This window comes from Canis lupus, chromosome 32 (genome assembly GCF_048164855.1).
Source record: "Canis lupus baileyi chromosome 32, mCanLup2.hap1, whole genome shotgun sequence".
NCBI classification, from domain to species: domain Eukaryota; kingdom Metazoa; phylum Chordata; class Mammalia; order Carnivora; family Canidae; genus Canis; species Canis lupus.
Genome location: NC_132869.1, coordinates 39,663,159 through 39,672,477, shown reverse-complemented (window position 1 = coordinate 39,672,477; position 9,319 = coordinate 39,663,159). Strand labels below are relative to the sequence as shown.

Sequence of the window (9,319 nt, the reverse complement as noted above, 5' to 3'; positions counted from 1 at the left end):
AGCCCAGACTGCAGCACCCCCTGAAACTCTCTGCAGTCAGAGCCTGTGACTGTGCTGGTGCCAGTGAGAGCCTCTCAGGTTGAGAGAGAACCTCCCCTCTCTCTGAGGTCTGAAGCAGCAGGCTCCTCAGAGGTGATTGGCAGGAGCAACAGTTGAGAGTGCTTCCCTGGCACTGTCTATGGGAAGCACAAGCTGAGGGCTTCTGGCCTTGCCCAAAGCCTGAGGTCTAAGCTAAGCAAATAGCCTCAGAGGGCCCTGAGAATCCCTACGGACAGTCCATCCAGATGACTCAGTTCTTCAGCCTGCCTGTGCTGCTCATTCTCCCTGAGAGCAGAGCTCCATATTTTTGTCCAAAGAAAGCAGAGCCAAGGGGAAAATAAGGCCTGAGAAAGCAAGACATAAATGCCTGCAGATGTTCCTCAATCATCCTTCCCAAGGAAACCAGCACTGGACTCCGAATAACTTCATTAGACCCAGAGCGAGGCAGGAGCCTCTGAGTCAGTAGTAGGATGGTCAGGAGAGAGGAGCTGGAAATAAGGGCTTTCTAGATCTCTTCCTGCCACTCAGTGAAGGATATTCATGCTATTGCCGGCAAATCTGCCTGGAGGAGAGGCCTCTAAAATATCAGCCCCCTCTCCAGTACCAGAAATGTGAGCATTTCCTATTGGTGCTTTCAGACATTGATCCCTCTCATAGAAGTGACTCCCAGGAAAGTGTCCTGTGAGTCCTGGGCTGCAGGAGGCCTCTCTCCAGAGCTTCTGGGAGGCTGGGACTGAGCAAGTGAGGAGAAAGGAGATCTCCTGTTTGTTAGGGGCCACCATGTCCTTGCTGCCCAGCCAGCTGCCAGCCTGGGAGGGGCGTGCGCCGCCCTGCCCACTGCTGCCCGGTGGAGGGCTCCAGGCTGGGAACAGCTCCCTTTTATTCTGACCCTGCTGGCAGGAGGGGGGCTGAGCTGCCACAGGAGCACAGGCCGGCCTTGTGTGGAGCAGAGGCGGGCACTGGAGGGGGGTATGAGAGACAACTTCCCCTGCAATCGCCCTTCTCCTGCTACTCTCCTCAGGCTGGAGCCAGCCTCCACCTTCACACTGAGCAGCTCTCACAAGGCTGCTGGGCAAGTGGTAAGTCTGGCCTCAGCTGTGACATAGGCCTGGGCAGGGGGTCTGTTAGGATAAGAGGCTCCGTGGTAGGGTCAGGCGTGGCTTCCAAGTGGGCCTGGAGCTCTGGCTCGACACAAGAGAATTACTAAACAGATGTCACCTGAATGGGGTTGTAAGGTAGCAAAGGGCGAGAAAGGTGGAGGGCCTCTCAGGGCTCAGATATGTGTGCTCGTGGAGGGGGTGCTGTGTGCGTGTGCTCACACAAATGATGCTCACGTGTGGTGAGATGAAGGCCAATTGATGTAGAGGGGAGGCTCTGAGGAGCACACACCTCAGGGCACGGTGGCTGTGGGTGTCTCGGTCATCCATCGGTTACGTTAGCCATCTGTACATAACAGTGCTGTGTAACAATGACCCCCAAGCTTGGTGACTGGAAGGAACAACAGTTATCATTTCCCAGTTTCTATGGGTCAGGAATCGGGGCATGGCTTAGTTGGGTCCTCTGGCTCTAAGTCCTCTACAAAGTGAAACCAAGGGACCAGCCAGTCCCCAGCCATCTCAAGGCCTGACTCACCTGCCTGCTGGCAGGAGGCAGTTCACTGCCAGTAGGTGGACTGAGGGCCTCGGTTCCTCACCGGTTGTCACCTGGAAGCCACCCTCAGTTCCTTGCCACACAGGCCTCCCCATGGGGCTGCTCACAACATGGCAGCTGGCTTCATCAGAACAAGCAAGTCAAGACGAGAGGGGTGGGGAGAGAGAGGGAGTGAGAGGGAGAGAGAGGGATGAGAATTACAGTCCTTTATAAGCTAATCTCAGAAGTGACATCCATCATTTCTCCCATCATTGGGAGTGAGGCACTAGACCCAGCCCACCCTCGGGGGAGGAGCTACACAAAGGCACAACTGCTGGGAGGTAGGGGTCCTGGGGCGCAGTCTCAGAAGCTGCCTCCCACAACCATTACAGGCATGCCCCACTTTATGAAAGTTCAGTTTACACCACTACCCTTTTACACAAAACCTACATCCGGACCTGTTTTCACTAACAGAAGAAACCCCAAAGAGGATTTTCACTGTTAATGGTATTAAAAAGGTGAAAATTGAAAATAGTGTTCGGTGTTTGTTTTGCAGGGAGTCAGCATGGGCCCCAAGTGCCAATGGCCCCATCATGCCCCTTCCCCACGATTGACACCAGCATCTCAGCGTCAGGCCTTATCTCAATTTATTTTGTGCATCCACTAGCAAGCTGTGCCCTAAGGTATCAGAAAAGCTGAAAAGGGATTACTTTTTGGGTCTGGGACCGCTTAAAAAATGTTCCCGTATAAATTAATGGTAATTTCTTTTCTCTGTTGCACCGTTTTGGCTTACACAGACGTTCACAGGAGCTCCGCTTCCAGAGCGCGAGGGAAACCCTGTAATTCATTCAGCGATTATTTAATGACAACCTGCTTCGTACCAGACAACGTGCTAAGTACAGAGCATAGAACAAAACGGACTGTCACTTGAAAATTACAGTCTGGTAGGTGAGGCACATATTCATTAAAGAAACACACAAATGAATGTCAAATTCCACTACAGACAACACCAAAAGGGGGCTGGGGCATGGCACGTGGTGCTCTGAGAGCACTTCACCGGGAGTCTGGGCCAGGGCCTCCCTGAGTAAGGGATGATTGAAATGTCACTGAGGTGGGGGAGTGGGGAGGGCCAGGAGTGAGCTGGGCGATAGAGGGGAGAAAAGCAGAAGAGGGCAGCAGGCCAAGGGATGGTGGTGGCGAGTGTAAGTTTGTGTGTGTTCCGCACCTGGGTGAGCCTGTGTCCACACCGCGTGAGTGGTAGGCGAGCATTACTGGTGCACTTACAGACTCCAACGATGACACAGGAAGACGGCAGAGAGGACAGGATCTGAGCAGGGCTCTCTGAACTTTGAGAATTATGTTCCCTCACTCCTCTCCCTGCTCCCCTCCCTCCCTGTACCCTCTCTGTAAGGCTTCTTTCGGGAGTCGTAGTTGTCCTCATAAAAAGCAAAAATCTGCTGATGCAGCTTAATGCATCATCTGGAGAAGCAAAGCTGTCTGTGGGGGCTGGCTCCATCCTGCCCCACCTGGAGGCTCCGTTCTGCAAACCAGCATCACCCCCGTAAAGAGACAGCCTATTGATGGAGACCAAAGTAACTTTTTATGGGTCCAGAGACAGGAAGGCAGGGGCCCCTGTTGGAGTGAGGTAGGGGAAGCCCTACAGCCAATGGGAAGGACAGGGTGGAGATGGGAAGAGAGCTGAGAGAGACCCTGGCTAGGACGAGGTCCGTCTGGGTGTCAAGAGAGCCAAGAGTGGAAGATGCTGAGGTGCCAGCAGGTTGCAGCGTGACCTGTAACCAGCCTCCCACACCTGTGTCCCAGGCTGATGAATCTCATACGTTGCCTGGTCTTGTGGAAACAAGGCCAGACATATGCAAATTAGCAAAACTGAGCAAAAGAATGTGTGGTCCCTGTCCTAAGGGTACCTGAGGAGGACTTCCCTCTTTCCTATCCCATCTTTCCTATGGTGGGCAATGCAGGCAGATTCTGTGTTTAGAATCCTGCTCCAACCCCTCAGATCTGGACCAAAGGCATGACTCCTATTTATTCATGTTTTCATTCACTCAATAAATATCCACTCCTGCGAGCCAGACACTGTACTAGGCTCCAGGGACACGGTGATAGTTCTTGCCCTCATAGACCTTATAGTTTAAACAGCAAATAATCATTAAATAATGATTCATATCACCATGTGATGACAATAGTAAAAGAGACATGAAGGAAAAACATACACGAAAACAAACAAAGAAAAAAAAAAACATACACGAGAGCTAGCATGGTTTGGAAGACATCATGGAACCAGGGAAGAGACTCCTGGTCTATATGTTGTTCCCTGGTCTTTGCTGAGCACAGCAGAGCAACCAGGTCTGTCTGGGTGTCAGTGTTGACCCCAACTCCATTCCTGTAACACCGCCCAGCAGTGTGATATATGGTCCATTCTCCCAGCAGATTAAGCGTACAGTCTCTGACTTATGATGGTTCAACTTAACAATTTTTGACCTTATCAGAGTGCAAAAACAATATGCATTCAGTAGAAACCATACTTCAAATTTTGAATTTGGATCATTTCCCAGGCTAGCAATAAGTGGTACCATACTCCCTCGCGGTGCTGGGCATCAGGCCCACAGCTCCCGGTCAGCCTCACCATCATGAAGATCAACAACTGACACACTTACAACCATTCTATAACTATACAATCGTTGCTTTTTCTGTTTTTCACTTTCAACACATTACATGAGATAGCCAACACTGTATCATAAAATAGGCTTTGTGCTAGATGGTTTTAACCAATTGTGAGCTACTGTAAGTGTTCTGAGCACATTAAAGGTAGGCTATGCCAAGCTATGATGCTCGGTAGGTCAGGTGTATTAAATGCATTTTTGACAGATTATTTTTAACTTACGTTGGATTTATTAGGATATAACCCCATCATAAGTAGAGGAAGGCTTGTACAGTGGTATTGCTATGGAAGATTTGTATTGCTCCCTTCTGACCATCCACCTATTTTTGCTATGGCTGGCCCCATCAGTCCTCTGAGACTGACCGCCTCTCCACCTGCATTGGCCCGGAACTGTCCTTCCCCCTGCTTCTGCTCCAGGGTCCTCTAGCAGCCAGGTGAACTCTCCACCTGCTTGGCCCCTCTCCAGGGGGCAGAAACATTGGCTTATCCCCTTCACAAACCACTGGAAGTGAAGGAATTTCTAGGTGAGGTGGCATGAGAGACTAATCCAGATTGTCCCTACCTAAATGTTCCATTGCTTATGTTCACAAAGAGTTAGAAGAAATGAGACAAAAGACTCCTCCACCAAAACCTGGAGACACCATCAAGTGATCAAGATGAACACCCGCCAGTAATCAGACGGATGGACAACACCTACCCCTGATAAGATGCAGTGAGAAGAGCACATCACTTCTGCTGTATTCTTGCCCAAAACACATAACCTTGGTCTAATCATAAGAAAACAACAGAAAAATGGATGAATATTTTTCAAAAGTGTCAACATCATGAAAGACAAAGACAGACTGAGAAATTGTCCCAGATTGGAGGAGACTATCTGATGACTAAATGCAATGTGGCCTCTTGGAGTGGGACATTGTTGGAAAACCTGGTGAAATTCATATAAAGCCTGCAGATTGGGGGATCTCTGGGTGGCTCCGTGGTTTAGCACCTGCCTTTGGCCCGGGGGTGATCCTGGAGACCCGGGATCGAGTCCCACGTCAGGCTCCCTGCATGGAGCCTGCTTCTCCCTCTGCCTGTGTCTCTGCATCTCTCTCTCTCTCTTTCTGTCTCATTAATAAATAAACAAATCTTTTTTTTAAAATCCTGCAAATTACTTAACAATATTTTTCAGTGTTTTATGGTTTGGTTTCTCCAATTATATAAGGGTCCTGTAGCATGATAACATTAGGGGAAGCTGGGCAAAGGGTATGTGAGAAATTTCTGTGCTTTATTCTCTCTTCAATTTTTCTACAAATCAGAAATAATTTCAAAATGAAAAGTTAAGGGGTTAAAAGAAAGCCTTTTCCCAACTCTTCATCCCCAAGCCTATCCACAGTGTGAGCCAGGACACAGGGACTATGGTACCAGCCCCAACACTGCTGAACTTGTCTCTCCTTCCGTGCCGTAATCTACTTTCTTCCCTGCTCAAACACCCAGTTCTCCGAGCTCGGGATCTTCAGAACCCACACATGCTTTTTTCTCCACCACAAAGCCTGACTTTCGTAAACAAAAAATTTGCTTTTATGACCATTATAATTCCCGTTGCTTTAAAGCAGTGGTTCTTAACCTTGGCTGCTCTTTGGAGCGACCTGAAAAAGTTCCCATTCTGGGAACTTCTGATTTAATTGGTCTGCTGGGGCTTAGTCTGGGCAGCGGGATCCTCAAAGCTCCCAGATGGTTCTATGTGCAGCTAGGGTCAAGAAACACTTCTTTGAAGAGTCCCATTTGTGAATAGCAATGATTCCTTTTGTCTCAGCCAGTCCTGCCTTCTTCATGAAGAAATCTACACCTCGGCAACACAAGTCAGTTGAGTCCCTTCTCTGGGCACTGCTCTAGGTCCCTGGGACAAAACAGTGAACAAAATAGACAAAAATCCCTGCCCTTAGAGAGCTGGTATTCTGATCAGGAGAGGCAGGCCAGAAACAATGGCACTAATAGGTAGTAAATTCCACAGTGCATTTCAAGTGACAAATGCAGAAGGTGAGGAAGGAAAACAGGGTAAAGCTCTGGAGGATGAAGAGAGGGCATCAAGCTAGACCCGATGGGGAAGGTGACATTTGAGAAAAGACTCGTGGGGCATGAGAGAGTGAACCAACTCACATTCCCAGAATAAAAACCATGGCAGACATTTCACAATATTATCCTCTACGTGTACTTAGGAAAGAAAATCTACCGGACTTGGTGGTTAGTCATTGACAGTAGAGAGGAGTGAGAAAAAGGATCCATCAAGGATTGACTCCCTGATTTCTTGCGCAAGCAATTGTGAGTCTTGAGGTCGTCCTTCAGTGAGCTGGGGACACTGAGATCTAGAGGTGAAAGTTCAGACTTCCACTGCGGACACACTGGTGTGAGATGTCTACCAGCTGTCTGAGTGAACCAACGGGTAGACCAGCAGGCCACCAACTGTAGTCTATCAACCGCATCTGGTTTTTACATTTCTAAACATTGGCAAAAATCAAAAGGAAAATAACATTTCCTAACACATGAGAATTGTATAGAATTGTGAGAATTCTAATTTCAGTGTCCATAAATCAAGTTTTATTGGAACATGGCCATGCCCATTCATTGTCATGTTGTCTATGGTTGAGTCCACTATAATGACAGAGTTGAGGGAACAGACATCATTTAGCCCACAAAGCCTAAAACATTTACTATCTGCCCTGTTTCACAAAAATTTGCCAGACCTTTACATCAACAATTGGATCCATGGATCTGGAACTCAGGAAAATCATTGAGGCTGAAGATACAGCGCTGGGCATCATTAGCAGCTGGAGGTATTTAAGCCATGGACACGGGTGACATTGGGGAGCAGATGTAGAATCAGAAGGGAAGAGGCTGATGCCGGGCCCTGAAAAACCTGGATGTTTAAAGGCTAGGTGGAGAAGAAGGAGCCTGAAAAAGAGGCTGAGAAGGGGGAGGAAAATCCAGAGAATGCATTGTCATGGGAAAAAAAAAAGAAAACAAAGGCATTAAGAGAGACTCAGAGGCCAAAATGTCAATGCTGCTGAGAAGTGTCATTAGACACTTTCCATTGTCTAATGAATTTAGTGACAAGAAGGTAAGTAGTGGCCATGGTGGGGCACTTTCAGCGGAGCAGGGAGAGGAGGCCAGACTGGAATGGGACAAGAAGACAGCAAGGAAGTGGGGACATGATATGAGGATAATTTTTTGAAGGAGCTCAGCTGAGAAGGGAGGTACATCAGTCCATAAAGATAAAATGATGGCTGGCGGCTGATGGAGGTCAAGGAGGTTTCTTTTCTTTTCTTTTCTTTTCTTTTCTTTTCTTTTTTTTCTTTTCTTTTTTTTCTTTTCTTTTCTTCTTTTTGTTTTCTTTTCTTTTCTTCTTTCTTTTCTTTTTTTGCCATTGTTATTTTAATATCAGATTGATGGGGAGTATTTGATTGGCAAAGACAGAAGATGAAGGCAGAGGAGAGAGATGGAATAAATGGGTGGGATACAGTGGCCTGGCCCTGCGGCAGCTCATTGGCCAAACTGAAGAGCCCGTAGGCCCTACCTGGACCCCCTCTCTACTGCCGTGAGCCTCTAGAAGCTGGGGGAGCTAACCCAGGTGAGGAGAACCCTCACCTTACCCCTCTCCAATAGCAGCTGCAATGGAAAAGGGAGTCACTCTGGAACCAGACAGCGTAGCTTAAAATCCTGGCTCTGCCTCTTACCAACTGGATGACCTTAGCCAGTGATGCCTCGGTGTCCCTGTTTCCTTATCTGTGAAGTGGGGCTAAGCCTCCCTCGTTCACAAGACTAGTGAGGCTCAAAGGCCACAGTGTCTGTACACCAGCCACTGTCTCTGACACATCAGAGACACTCAACAATGTTAGCTTCCCTCCTCCCTGTCCCAAACCACCCCCAGCCCAGCTACTTCCCAGACACTGTCTTAGAAAAAAAAAGAAAAAAAAAAATCTTGGACACAAACGTGACCTACATTCGGCATCAAGACTCTTGTCTTCCAGAAAGGAGACAGAGGCAATTCCAGGGATGTGCTCAGCCAGCTGGCGTGGACTCAGCCAGATGCGTTGCCTTGGAGGCTCCCAGCTAAGCAAGGATCCTGAGATTCAGATGTTGGCATGAGCCTCCTGGCCACCTGAACTCTGGAAGCTTTTGTCAAAAGAGGAATTCCCAGCCTGATTTGTCAGAGTTTGAGTTTTGTAGCTGGTTTTGTAGTGTTATAGTGTTTGGGGGTTATCACCAGGTCACCCAACCTTTCGCCTCTGGAGACCTTGCTGAGGGCAGGGCCAGCAGAAGATGGTTTGTCTTTTGATTGCTGAAAGCCCACGGAGATGGACAGTGCCCAAGGCACTGTGGCCAAGGTGTGGCCAAAATCAGCCAACATGGCCAGTCTGGGGGGGGGGGTGGATTAAGAAGTGGTGTCCACCATTGACTCACTCGTGGGGCCATCCGCACAGAACACCTGCCTCCTCTCAGCAGCTTGTTCTAAGTAAGCACCATCTCTCCACTCTGCTGTTTAGAAAAGATAAAATGAATATATTTCGCTGGCGTTTCCTTTTTAAAGCTAGTGAAACGACTGTGATGCTGGCTTTATACTACATCAGGGAAGCAGCTCGTCATTTTTAAGGACAAAGATCCTGTAAAAGGGACAGAGCCAGGTTGGTCTTTCATCCTGAGACATCAGCTCAGCAGACCAGGGAGGGAGAAGAACAGTGTAGTGTGTTCTGGGAAGTGAATCAAAGCATCAAAGTCGCCTCCTGCAATTATTTAAATTAAATATTATGTTTCATTGAATGTAAGATATATAATTAACAAAGGTCCCCCACCTTTTTTATAGTCCTACTGAGCTGCAAAGAGATCATTACCAGAACAAACCTCTCCCACAGTGCCCTCAACGATGAGTGTGTACTTGTCAGCCAATGCACACGTGTATGTGTACAGTGAGAACGTGTGCCCGAGTGTTTCTGA

The 9,319-nt window shown here is 48.3% G+C and overlaps 1 long non-coding RNA gene across 1 annotated transcript; it reads left to right on the top strand.

Moving 5' to 3' along the window:
- The first annotated feature begins 946 nt into the window (after positions 1–946).
- LOC140622835 (uncharacterized) lies at positions 947–5,448 on the top strand. Its single transcript, XR_012022497.1, has 4 exons — positions 947–1,118; positions 2,225–2,351; positions 2,466–2,612; positions 4,941–5,448. It is a non-coding gene; the product is annotated as an uncharacterized lncRNA (long non-coding RNA).
- Positions 5,449–9,319: the final 3,871 nt, after the last annotated feature.